Source organism: Gekko japonicus, unplaced genomic scaffold, assembly GCF_001447785.1.
Source record: "Gekko japonicus isolate JY-2015 unplaced genomic scaffold, Gekko_japonicus_V1.1 scaffold883, whole genome shotgun sequence".
In the NCBI taxonomy this organism is placed as follows: domain Eukaryota; kingdom Metazoa; phylum Chordata; class Lepidosauria; order Squamata; family Gekkonidae; genus Gekko; species Gekko japonicus.
The window spans coordinates 396,242-409,702 of NW_015169801.1; positions in this window are offsets into that span (position 1 = coordinate 396,242).

The window sequence follows — 13,461 nt, forward strand, 5'->3', positions numbered from 1 at the left end:
TGTTACAAGTATAGTATGTTCTAAGAAGGTACTGGTAATATTCTGACACATGTAAGATGTCTTATTTGTGGTCTTGTTCGTTATTTTGGAGATTGATATTGGCAGCCCATTAATAGCACTGGGAACAGAGGAACACTCTTCAGTCTAACAATTGGATCCTAAATGGCCAGGTCCACAGAGAAAGATGTGTCACAAACTGGAACCCACAAGGACTTGCAGGAGGCATCTTATTTCCCCCTCCCCAACTATTCTTTCTCTTTCCTGAAAGCCCTTATAGCCTCTCCCCTTTTCCAGCTTCTCTCCTAGTGTTGCCAACCTCCTGGTGGGGCCTGGATATCTCCTGGAATCACAACAGATCTCCCAACTACAGAGATCAGTTCCCCCTTAGAGTTGCCAGCTGCAGGTTGGAAAATTCCTGGAGATTTGGGGTGGAGCCTTGGGAGGGCAAGACTTGGGGAGGGAAGTAGGGTATAATGCCTTATAGTCCACCTTCCAAAGCAGCCATTTTCTCCAGGGGACTGTTCTCTGTCATCTGGAGAGCAGTTGTAATTCCACATGATCTCCAGCCCCCACAGAGCCAGTTTGGTGTAGTGGTTAAGTGCGCGAACTCTAATCTGGGAGAACCGGGTTTGATTCCCCACTCCTCCACTTGCACCTGCTGATGTGATTTTGGGTCAGTCACAAACTCTGGCACAGCTGTCCTTGAAAAAGAGCAGTTTCTGTCAAGAGTTCTTTCAGCCCCACCCACCTCACAGGGTGTCTGTTGTGGGGAGGGGAAGGGAAAGGAGTTTGTAGGCCGCTCTGAGACTCCTCTGGGTAGTGAAGGGCGGGGTATAAATCCAATCTCTTCTTCTTCTTCTTCACATGGAGATTGGCAATCCTAGTTCCCATGTAGGAAATGGCTGCTTCAAAGGTGAAGTCTATGACATTAAACCCCACTGAGGTCTCTGCCCTCTTCAAGCCTCTCCTCCCCAGGCTCCACTCCCCAAACCCCTAGGAATTGCCCAACCTGATGCTGGCAACCGTATTTCCTTTCCACCCCCAACAGCTAACCTACCTTTATCTGCCCCTCTAGCTTAAGCTTTCCCTCCCCCCCAACAACTGTGGCCCAGTTGTGTGGTGCCAGCCACTGTTCTAGGCCCATTTACATGGTAGGGAACCCTCAAGGATTTGTGTGGGGGGTGTAGGGCTGCCAAATGCAGCCGGGGGGCGGGGAATCCCCCGTTTCGGAGCCCCGATTCCCGGCGCGCCAGAATCGGGGCCCGGGGGAAACCCCACCCCCTTTTCCCCTCAAATGGCTGCCATTTGAGGGGAAAACTCTTTGTTTTCCCCTCAAATCGCGTGGCCCAGCCCCCAGCGTGCGACGTCACTTCCGGGTGACGTGCACGCTGCGCGCGCGCGCTATGCGCGCACACACACACCCGGGATTATCCAGGAGCCCCCCGCTCCCGGACGATCCAGATTTGGCAACCCTAGGGGGGTGCTTCACTTTCCCCTGTATCCCCCTTCCCAAACGATTTCCTTTTTCTCTCCTCCTGGTAACCCCCATATCCTCTTCACTTTCCCTGCCTCATTCTTTCCTTCTTAGCCATTCACCAACCTACTTTCTATCTGCTTCCAATCTTCAGCTATATTATTTTTCGATTTCATTTATACCTCACCTTTCTCCATTGTTGTTGTTGTTGTTGTTGTTGTTGTTCAGTCGCACAGTCGAGTCCGACTCTTCGCGACCCCATGGACCAGCTCCCCCCAGGCCCTCCTGTCTTCCGCTGTCCTCTGAAGTTGGCTCAATTTCATGTTCGTTGCGTCGATGACACTGTCTAACCATCTCATCCTTTGCCGTCCCCGTCTTCTTTGACCTTCAATCTTTCCCAGCATCAGGGTCTTCTCCAGTGAGTGCTCCCTTCTCATTTGGTGGCCAAAGTATTTGAGCTTCAGTTTCATTATCTGACCTTCCAGGGAACAGTCAGGGTTGATTTCTTTTAGGATTGACTGATTTGATCTTCTTGCAGTCCAAGGGACTCTCAAGAGTCTTCTCCAGCACCATAGTTCAAAAGAATCTATTCTTCGGCGCTCGGCCTTCCTTATAGTCCAACTCTCGCAGCCATACATGACTACTGGGAATACCATTGCTTTGACCATGCGGACTTTTGTTGGCAGGGAGATGTCTCTACTTTTTATCATGCTGTTTAGGTTCGCCATCACTTTCCTCCCAAGGAGCAGGCGTCACCAAAGCAGCTTACATTATTGTCTTTTTATCTGCACAGTAACCCCATGAAGTAGGTTAGGCTGAAAGTATGTGACTGGTCCAAAATCACCCAGTGAGCTTCCACAGCATGACGTGGATTTGAACCTGGGTCTCCCAGACTGAAGCTCGTAACTACTACTCCACACTGGCTTTCATAGGGTGGCTGCTGTTGAACAGTAGCAAGCAGCCAGGCCTAGGTGAGTCATGCAAGTCACTCAGAGGTTGCTTCCAGGCCTAGGGTTGCCAACTTCGAGGTGAGTTCTGGAGAGCTCCTAGAATTACAACTGAGTTCCAGATGACAGAAATCTGTCCCTGTGGAGAAAATGACTACTTTGGAGGGTAGAAAAGAGTAAGACTCCGGTAGCACCTTATAGATTAACAAAATTTGTGGTAGGGTATGAGCTTTTGAGAGCACTGCTTACTTCTTCAGACAGGGTGAACTCTATATTATATCCAGCTGATGCCTCTCCCGTCCCCAAATCCTGCCCACCTCAGACTCCACCACAAAATCTCCAGGAATTTCGAAACCTGAAGCTGGCAACCCTAGCCTCAGGCCTGGCCCCAAGGAGTCTGCCCTCAAAGGACGAAATAGGCATGGAAAGGGCGCTGCCCCCTCCCTCTGCCTTTTACTGGTAGAAAAGCTTGGAATGCTGTGGTTGCTTGGCAACAGCCAGGGGTCATTTCTTAGAAAAAGAGCTGCAGGAGCTCATTAGCATAACTTATTAGCATATGCCACACCCCCTGACATCACCAGAAGTGTGCACCAGCCCCTCTGACAGGCAGAAGCACCTGGGATCCATGCTTTTCCCCCTCTCCCTTCCCTTCGCCTCCAAGTCGGGTGAAGGAAAAGGGGAGGGGGAGGATCTCAGGCGCTTCTGCCTGACAGAGGTGCTGGTGTGCCCACAGCCAGCCTGGGTGAATTATAGAATCATTTTTTAAAAACCTCCAGGATCACTGGGGGCTAAACTAGCCTGGAGAAAAATTGCTTCCTGGCCCCAAAGTGGTGATCAGCATTTCCCTGGGCGTGTAAGAAATGGCCACGAGAACTAAGCACTGAGGCAACCCTTCCTGCTCTACCTCTCATGATTTGCCTAAGTTCACACAATCAGCATTATGATCCTTTTAAAGTTGAAAGCATGATATAAACGCAAAGGACTATTTGTAAGATTATCTGTAAGACACAAGACCAGGACGCATCTCACTTCTGGCAATCACTTGGAGAGACCCTATCACTCAGCTTCCATTGCCCCCCACACACCCCACACTGGAATAAGAACATAATATCAGGCCATACCACATTGCAATAAAGCCCCTACAACTGTATACAGAAATACTGAGCTTCCCTACCATTTGCCACAACTAGCCCACCACACAACCAGGATCAAGACTCCTAAGTGGACCAACAGACAGGCATACACTCGTTTAAGAAACTGAGTATTACGTGTAAAGAAACTCCCGCCGCCCCAAGCTTCAGGGCTGCCTTGTTAAAGGACTGTGGAGGCCAGACTCGCAAATGAGAAAAAGCAAGCTCAGGGTTTGTGGGTCGCATTTTGGGCTGTGGAAGAGGAACCGGCTCCATTCCTGGAGTTCTCTCGAGTTCCTGCGCTTTTGGTTTTGCTTTTTGCCAATCTGCCTCCCAAGACTGCTCCAGGTGCTCCGGCCTGAGGGCTGCTGGGGGCGGGGCTCGAGTGCTCATTACTTGTGGAGCTGAGGCTCAATATCTCCAGCTGCTCCGCCACCTTCCCTTCCCTTGGTTTGCTTGGGGAGCCCGAGCAAGCCGGCTGCTGGAGGGAAGGAGAGGCAGTTTAAACCATCCCCGAGACTGCAGAGAGCCCGAGCAAGCCAGCTGCTGGAGAGATGTGCATTCCATTCTCTGAACCGAATGCACCCAAAAAATGGCCCATTTGGGCCCCTTTCAGGCTGCTGCGGGCCAAATCTGCATCGGCTTCCCCCAGTTCAGCCCCATTATATCCTAAGTGCCATTGAAGTCAATGGCGAAAACATAGGGTATATTCTGGGGGCTGGAGGAGAGGGGGTTTGAGGGAGAGGCTCCGAAATTGCAGAGCAGCTGCAGGAGCCTCTCCCCAAGATACCCGCCATGTTTCAGGAACATTGAACCAGGGGGTCCAATTCTACGGGCCCCCAAACAGGTTGCCCCCATCCCCTCCATTGTTCTCTATGGTGGGAAAAAAACTTACTTTTTTCCCACCATAGAGAACAGTGGAGGGGATAGGATTCAAAGATTTGGCTGACTTTGCTATTAGAATATTAGATTTTAAAATGCATATTACAGTTTTAGAAGGGAAGTGCTCCTTACTAATTTGTAGTGGGAGCACTCACCCCTATTGACTTTGGGCACAAAATCTACCACTCATTCATCTCCTTAGCCATAGCAACCCTCTCCCCCCCTACCCCAACCATTTCTCATACATAGGATATGCTGATATCTTACACAGAACTGTTTTTGCGCTAATATAAGATCTACCTGCCTGTCTTAGCCTGTCTTTCCTCCAAGGAGCTCAGGGCAGTGAACATGGATTCCACTTCCTATTTTGTCCTTACAGCAACCCTATTTAGTTTTAGCTGAGAGAGTGTGACTGGGCCAAGGTCACAGCAGAGATTTATAGCTCAGTTGGGACTTGAATATGGGACTCCCAGCCCAGGTCCTAGTCCAGTACTCTATCCACTACACATCACACTAGCGTAATACTATATGCAAGCTGTAATCATTTGGCCCCTGTCAGATAGACTTACACCCTGATCCTAAGAACATTACAAGTCATTACATTAATGAGGGCCGGATCTGACATGAATGAGACCTTATTGGGCCAAGCCATGTGTGTCATAAAATGTAATCCCAGGTAGCAGAGATATAAACTTTATAAAGGACACAAACACAAAGATTTTTTTTACTTAAAATAAAAACATGCTTAAAACATTAGCACTCTTGCAATATTTTGGCCCCGTTCACACGGAGCAGAAGCCACGCTAAATAGACGGAAGAGAGGCGGAGTTACCTGGCACGATCACACGGCAACATCTGGGGAGCGTAGAGCTCCCGTGGTTGAACTGTGGCGAACCGCCGATAAAACGGAGCAAAAAACTAGTACCTCGGAGGTACTAGTTTCCGGAAACTGCGGGGCAAGGGCGGGCGTCTGATCGCGTTTCCGGTGGCATCCGGCGCCCGTCCATGTCCCCTTGCGAAGAAGGTTTTTTTTTTCCCCAAGTCTCCGTGGTTGCGCATAAGCACTCAACGGAGCATGCGCATTCGTAGTGTACACAAAAAAAGAAACCCAGTTCGCCGCGCCGCGCGCTTCTTCGTTGCGTGCAGGCATGTGTTGTGATCGACGCCTCTCCGTAACCACGGAAGCTCCACGGTACCTCCACAGAACCTCCACAGGAGGTATGATCACTTTACTGCGTGTTAGTTTGCCCCGGGGCAAACAGCCACACTTCTCCCCCGCAGTTTCCTGCGCGTGTGACCGGGGCCTTTGTTTATTTAACAGTATCTGATAACTGACACCTCTTGTTCTGAATTATTGCATCAAAATATCTGTGCTGCTGCAATCTTGAGTATGCTGTTCAAGTGTGTATCTTTAAGCTGCAAACCTACTTTTGATTTATTGTCACTCACCACAGAAATCTAATGCTCAGAGTTCTGAGTCTAGGACCCAGGTTAAAACATGAAAGGGCTGAGCGAGTGAGAGGGTCTGGCGAAGCAAGCTATGATGCAGCAGCAGAACTGGAAGGAGGAGATGGCTAGTTCCACTGCGGGCCTGACAGAAGCCCTCCGGGGGCCTGATCCGGCTCCCGGGCCGTGTGTTTGACACCCATGGCTTAGCATGTCTGGCCGGGACTGGAGACAATGATGTTCCAATTGCATTTCTCATATGAGGCTTGCTGGGTGATCTTGGGTCAGCTCAGATTAACGTACCTCACAAGGATATGTTGAGGTCAAATGGGAAGGGAGTAAATGGGTGGTATAAATGTGGAGGTAGTGGAACAATAGTTTCTTCAGCTACGATATGTACATCGTCTCCAAGAAGAGGGGTTTTTTTAAACCATCAAATGATGGGCAACACTGTAGAGGAACTAGCATCTTGAACGTTTGAGATAAGAGACATTTTGATTTATGAGGCAGTCATGCAGTCAAGATGTTTACACAAGCTATGACAGTTCTTTTGGTTTCTCTCACTACTTTTGCAAAATTCAAATGTAGTGTTTCAAAACAAAATAAGCAGAGTGTGAGGGCTGAATCAGAATGAATGTTTTCTTCTGGGAAAACTCTTGTACAGAAAGTTCAAGCAAAGTGCTTAATGTAAGTTAATTTGCCACTTAAACTTAGGATAAATTATACATATCAAAGGCTGTCGCTGCACTTTCAGCTGCTGCTAGCTCTGGTACAGGAAAAGGCAGAAAACTGTTAAGCTCCTTGTATCTCGAAAATAGTGGACAATATATCAGCAAAGAAGCCCATGGCATGAGCACTGCTGCATGAAACCAGGCAGAACCTAGGTAAGCAATTGCACCAAGGATCACATTGGTCTGCCTTCTGGATTCCATGGGTTGGTTTCATGTCTGCAAGCAACAAAACAGTGGTGCTGTGTGGAGCAAGGGTACAGATTATCTATCTATCTATCTATCTATCTATCTATCTATCTATCTATAATAATAATAATAATAATAATAATAATAATAATAATAACCTGTCTTGTGCTGATGTTAATAATAATAATAATAATAATAATAATAATAATAATAACCTGTCTTTTGCTGATGTGGATACATTTTCAACATACAGGGATGGGTTGAGGGGATCTCCAGGAAAATTTGAGTATAAAGGGACTATACTAAAGTGCACGGGAATCCTTTTTACACTTATGAGAAAAACAGGGCAAATTAGGTAAAGAAGGGTGGTAAACGAATACAAGATCAATAAGAACACAAGAAGAGCCTTGCTGGATCAGACCAGTGGTCCAATCTAGTCCATCATCCTGCCTCACACAGTGGGCAACCAGTTCCTTCACGGCAGGGGTTCTTAACCTTTTTTTGTGCCATGGACCCTTTTGGCAGACTGGTAAGCTGCGGCGGCTCAAGTGGTTAAGATGCTGAACTGCAGGCTGTGGAAGGTCAGTAGTTCAGCAGTTCGAGACCCGAGTGCCATATGATGGAGTGAGCTCCCATCTGTAGTTCCAGCTCCTGCCAACCTAGCAGTTTGAAAGCAAGAAACTGCAAGTAGATAAATAGGTACCGCTACAGTGAGAAGGTAACAGCGTTCCGTGCGCCTTGGTGTTTAGTCATGCCGGCCACATGACCACGGAAATGTCTTCGGACAGCGCTGGCTCTTCGGCTTTGAAACGGAGATGAGCACCGCAACCCTGGAGTTGGATTCGACTGGCTTTCGAACAAGGGAACCTTTACCTTTACCTTTTTTAAAGCCTAGGCACCCTGCGATCATGCGCTATCTATCAGCGGGTCTAATAACGACTGTAATTTCAAAGTAGTGATGAGTGAAAATTATATTTCAAGGTATCTGCAACAACTTGTGGCAGGGTGTGAGCTTTCATGAGTCACTGCTCTCTTCTTCATGAATGAGTTACTGTTCATTATCTGAAGAAGTGAGCAGTGACTCACGAAAGCTCACACCCTGCCACATATTTTGTTAGTCTTTAAGCCGCTACTGGACTCTTGCTCTTTTCTGCTGCTACAGACAGACTAAAACGGCTGTCCATCTTGATCTGTAACAACTTTAATGTGATATGAAAATATTTTTGATTTTTATTGGCGACAAAGTCACAGGTACTGCTGTTACTACTGTGGTTTGTTGCCTACATTTATAATTGAAGAAATTGCTGATTTTCAGTTACAGGTTAATGAAAATAAAGATGTAATTTTCTCCCATCCAAGTTCACAGACCCCCTGAAACTTATCCATGGACCCCTTGGGGGGGGGGGGCTGTGGACTTCTGGTTAAGAACCTCTGCTCTAGAACTTCTTCCCCTGATGTCGCCTCTTGCCACTGGTACTCAGAGCTTTTACTGCCTCTGAATGTAGAGGTTCACTTTAGTCACCAGTTAGTAGCCACTGATAGACCTGGGCTAGTAGCCACTGATGAATCTGTCCCTTTTAACCTCTCTGTACCTGTGGCCATCACTACATCCTCTCTTAGTGAATTCTAAGAGTTTAATCACTCATTGAGTAAAATAATATTTCCTTTTGTCTGTCTTGAATCTACAGCCTGTCACCTTCACTGGATGTCTCTGAATCAAAGCATTTTGGGAGAGGGAGAAAAACGTTCTCTCTCTCCACTCTTTCTACCCTGTACATAATTTAATAAACCTCTATCATGCTGCCCCCCCCACCCCCGGTTGTCTCTTTTCCAGGGCTATTTTTGGGCAGGAACGCACAGGAACGGAGTTCCGGCTGGCTCCCGAGTTGGCCACGCCCAGCAGGAACTCATTAGCATAATAGGCCACACCTAACAGCAGACACTCACTAGGATTGGCTACATTAGGGGTGTGTGGCCTAACATGCAAAGAAGTTCCTTCTACAAAAAAAGCCCAGGGTTTTGACAACAAAGTAAACAGAATAAGAAGCAAAAGGTGGGTGTAGTTGGATGACCACACTTCTGGTAACATGTGGGGTGTGGCCTACTAGGGCAATGAGCTGTGCTGTCAGGGGTGTGGCCTAATAGGGTAATGTGTTTCTGCTGTTGGGTGTGGCCTATTATGCTAATGAGTTCCTGCTGGGCTTTTTCTACAAAAAAAGCCCTGCTCTTTTCTAAACTGAAAAGTCCCAGACTCTTTAGCCTGTCCTCATAGGAAAGGAGCATACTTGGCTTGTGTTAGAATTAGGTAGGGTGAAGTGGCACACTTCAGGCATCAGATTTGGGGACTCGGGTAAAGGCCAGCAACCCGATACATGAATATTGTTTCGTTTATGTTTTTACCAGCATGGTGCTTCATCCTTTCAAGTAGTTTGCCAGCAATGATTAAGGAATAAACAATGTCATTCTGCTGTAGCAAAAACAAACAAGTGTTGGTGGCAGAAAGTGCGGTCCAGTTGCAGCTGACGTATGGCAGCCCCTCATGGGGTTTTCAAGGCAAGAGATGTTCAGAGGTGGTTTGCCCTTGCCTGCCTCTGTGTGGGGACCCTGGACGTCCTTGGTGGTCCTTCATCCAAATACTCACCAAGCCTGACCCTCCTTAGCTTCCAAGATCTGATGAGATCAGGCCAGCCTAGGTTACCCAGGTCAGGGTTCAAAGACAGACAAATTTTTATTCTAAACAACTCGAGCACATTCTGAAGAGGTAGGAGTACAGATCATCCAGGGGAAAAAATGAAGGTGGTCTAGAGCCCATTCCATTAGATGAATTTTGGTCCCGGTCACACGGGCCGGATATCGCGGTGGGGGGGGAGGCGTGGCTGTTTGCCCTGGAGCGAACTACTGATCAAACGTCCCGCCCGACGTCCCACCGACATCCCGTGGTTGGGGGGAGGTGCCGATCATACCTCACTCCTGCGGCGTGGCAAAGAAGCACCGTCGCGGGGGTTGTGTTACCCAAGTGTTCGCATGCGCCGTTGGGTGCTTGTGCGCACCCTTGGAGACTTGACAAAAAAAAAGTTTTCGCGATGGGACATAGGTGGGCGCCGGATGCCACGAGCTAACACCGGAAACGTGATCTGACGCCCGCCCTTGCCCCACGGTTTCCGGAAACTAGTACCTCGGAGGTACTAGTTTTTTACAGCGCATCTTCGGAGTGAAGCCTCGGGTGAGCCACGGGAGCTCTACGCTTCCCAGATGTGCAGGTACTGCTGTTACTACTGTGGTTTGTTGCCTACATTTATAATTGAAGAAATTGCTGATTTTCAGTTACAGGTTAATGAAAATAAAGATGTAATTTTCTCCCATCCAAGTTCACAGACCCCCTGAAACTTATCCATGGACCCCTTGGGGGGGGGGGGCTGTGGACTTCTGGTTAAGAACCTCTGCTCTAGAACTTCTTCCCCTGATGTCGCCTCTTGCCACTGGTACTCAGAGCTTTTACTGCCTCTGAATGTAGAGGTTCACTTTAGTCACCAGTTAGTAGCCACTGATAGACCTGGGCTAGTAGCCACTGATGAATCTGTCCCTTTTAACCTCTCTGTACCTGTGGCCATCACTACATCCTCTCTTAGTGAATTCTAAGAGTTTAATCACTCATTGAGTAAAATAATATTTCCTTTTGTCTGTCTTGAATCTACAGCCTGTCACCTTCACTGGATGTCTCTGAATCAAAGCATTTTGGGAGAGGGAGAAAAACGTTCTCTCTCTCCACTCTTTCTACCCTGTACATAATTTAATAAACCTCTATCATGCTGCCCCCCCCACCCCCGGTTGTCTCTTTTCCAGGGCTATTTTTGGGCAGGAACGCACAGGAACGGAGTTCCGGCTGGCTCCCGAGTTGGCCACCCCCAGCAGGACCTCATTAGCATAATAGGCCACACCCAACAGCAGAAACTCATTAGGATTGGCTACATTAGGGGTGTGTGGCCTAACATGCAAAGAAGTTCCTTCTACAAAAAAAGCCCAGGGTTTTGACAACAAAGTAAACAGAATAAGAAGCAAAAGGTGGGTGTAGTTGGATGACCACACTTCTGGTAACATGTGGGGTGTGGCCTACTAGGGCAATGAGCTGTGCTGTCAGGGGTGTGGCCTAATAGGGTAATGTGTTTCTGCTGTTGGGTGTGGCCTAATATGCTAATGAATTCCTTGCTGGGCTTTTTCTACAAAAAAAGCCCTGCTCTTTTCTAAACTGAAAAGTCCCAGACTCTTTAGCCTGTCCTCATAGGAAAGGAGCATACTTGGCTTGTGTTAGAATTAGGTAGGGTGAAGTGGCACACTTCAGGCATCAGATTTGGGGACTCGGGTAAAGGCCAGCAACCCGATACATGAATATTGTTTCGTTTATGTTTTTACCAGCATGGTGCTTCATCCTTTCAAGTAGTTTGCCAGCAATGATTAAGGAATAAACAATGTCATTCTGCTGTAGCAAAAACAAACAAGTGTTGGTGGCAGAAAGTGCGGTCCAGTTGCAGCTGACGTATGGCAGCCCCTCATGGGGTTTTCAAGGCAAGAGATGTTCAGAGGTGGTTTGCCCTTGCCTGCCTCTGTGTGGGGACCCTGGACGTCCTTGGTGGTCCTTCATCCAAATACTCACCAAGCCTGACCCTCCTTAGCTTCCAAGATCTGATGAGATCAGGCCAGCCTAGGTTACCCAGGTCAGGGTTCAAAGACAGACAAATTTTTATTCTAAACAACTCGAGCACATTCTGAAGAGGTAGGAGTACAGATCATCCAGGGGAAAAAATGAAGGTGGTCTAGAGCCCATTCCATTAGATGAATTTTGGTCCCGGTCACACGGGCCGGATATCGCGGTGGGGGGGGAGGCGTGGCTGTTTGCCCTGGAGCGAACTACTGATCAAACGTCCCGCCCGACGTCCCACCGACATCCCGTGGTTGGGGGGAGGTGCCGATCATACCTCACTCCTGCGGCGTGGCAAAGAAGCACCGTCGCGGGGGTTGTGTTACCCAAGTGTTCGCATGCGCCGTTGGGTGCTTGTGCGCACCCTTGGAGACTTGACAAAAAAAAAGTTTTCGCGATGGGACATAGGTGGGCGCCGGATGCCACGAGCTAACACCGGAAACGTGATCTGACGCCCGCCCTTGCCCCACGGTTTCCGGAAACTAGTACCTCGGAGGTACTAGTTTTTTACAGCGCATCTTCGGAGTGAAGCCTCGGGTGAGCCACGGGAGCTCTACGCTTCCCAGATGTGACGGTGAGATCGCGCCCAGAAAATCCACCTATCTTCCGTCTCTCTAGCGTGCCTAATGCTCCATGTGACCGGGGCCGATGTTATGCGTCTAACAACATAGTCTTTATTCCTCGAAAACTTAAGAGTAAAAACTTCTTAGTCTTTAGGGTACTGCAAGCCTCCTGGTTAAAATAGTTTGGATTGTTGGGATTAACTTCCTAAGACCCTTCTGCAACACATTTTATAGAAGAGGGAAATATGACCCTCTTTAATCAAATCCCCAGTCCCCTACCCTGACCAGCAGAGGTACGACAGGTGTGTTTTGTGCTGGCCACTCTGCACCTGCCTAAAGGATGCCTCAAATTAAGCTTTCCAAAGCTTTTAGCTTTAACCAACTCTCAATATTCTCCCAAATAGTAATACAAGAAAACCACCATTTCCCTCTGAGATTTTAAAATAAGGCCGTTTAAATTTATTTTGTCACTCAGAGCAAAAGTTCAGCTAGTTACATATTCCCAGCTATTGGCAGAAATGTAATTTCCCAAAGGTGTGGTTTTTCACTCCTGCAGAAGAGTAACAAAGTTTTCCAAATATCTGTAGAATATGTAGGGAAATCTAAATCCATCCTGGATTTTCATTTATTTGTTTCCTTTAGGAAGTTTTTAGTCAATGGGGGAAACAAAACCTTATTCAACAGATTAAAAGCTCAGGCTGTTCTCTTTGTTTCACAGCTTCAGCAAGGAGGCTTTTCCTCCGACAAACAGCATTCTCAATTAATAAAACTTCTGAAACAGGAACTTGGAGGAAGTGCGTGCTTTTGATAAGAAGGAAAGAATTTTTTTTCCTCTCTCTCCAAAGGACTTCACACAAAGAACCATCCTTTTTCAATTAAGAGGCTGATAACAACTGGGTTTTAAAATCAGGTTCTGAAGGGCCATTCTGATAAAAAGGGAGCCCTGGTCCCTGTTAAGCTGTGATGAGCAGTGCATTTAAATTGGAGAGAGCCAGCCAGTGGCATCAGCTCCCCTATGAATCCCAAGGCCCCTTTGGAAATGTGAAGGAGAAAAAGCAAAAATAATCTTGGCTGGAGCAGACTCAGACTTAGCAAGCATGGCCGGGGGGTGGGGAACGAATGGACCAGTCTCCTGCTCCAGATATATGTACAAGTTCAAAGGTTTTAAGAAATGCAATTCCCTTCTTGCGTCCATATAAAGAAATGCTTCCTGTTTGTAAAATGTTGGAAACATTTTCTCCTAATAATTCCACCAGTTCATCTTGACCGCCAAGACTATTTAATGGGCCTTATTTGGTTTCACCAGCAATATTTCTCTGGGGTTTTATTAGATCTGATGAATCATGCATGGACATTCTGACACCGCCTCCTTTATGATGGCTTTAAAGAAAGCAGACCGATGAAAG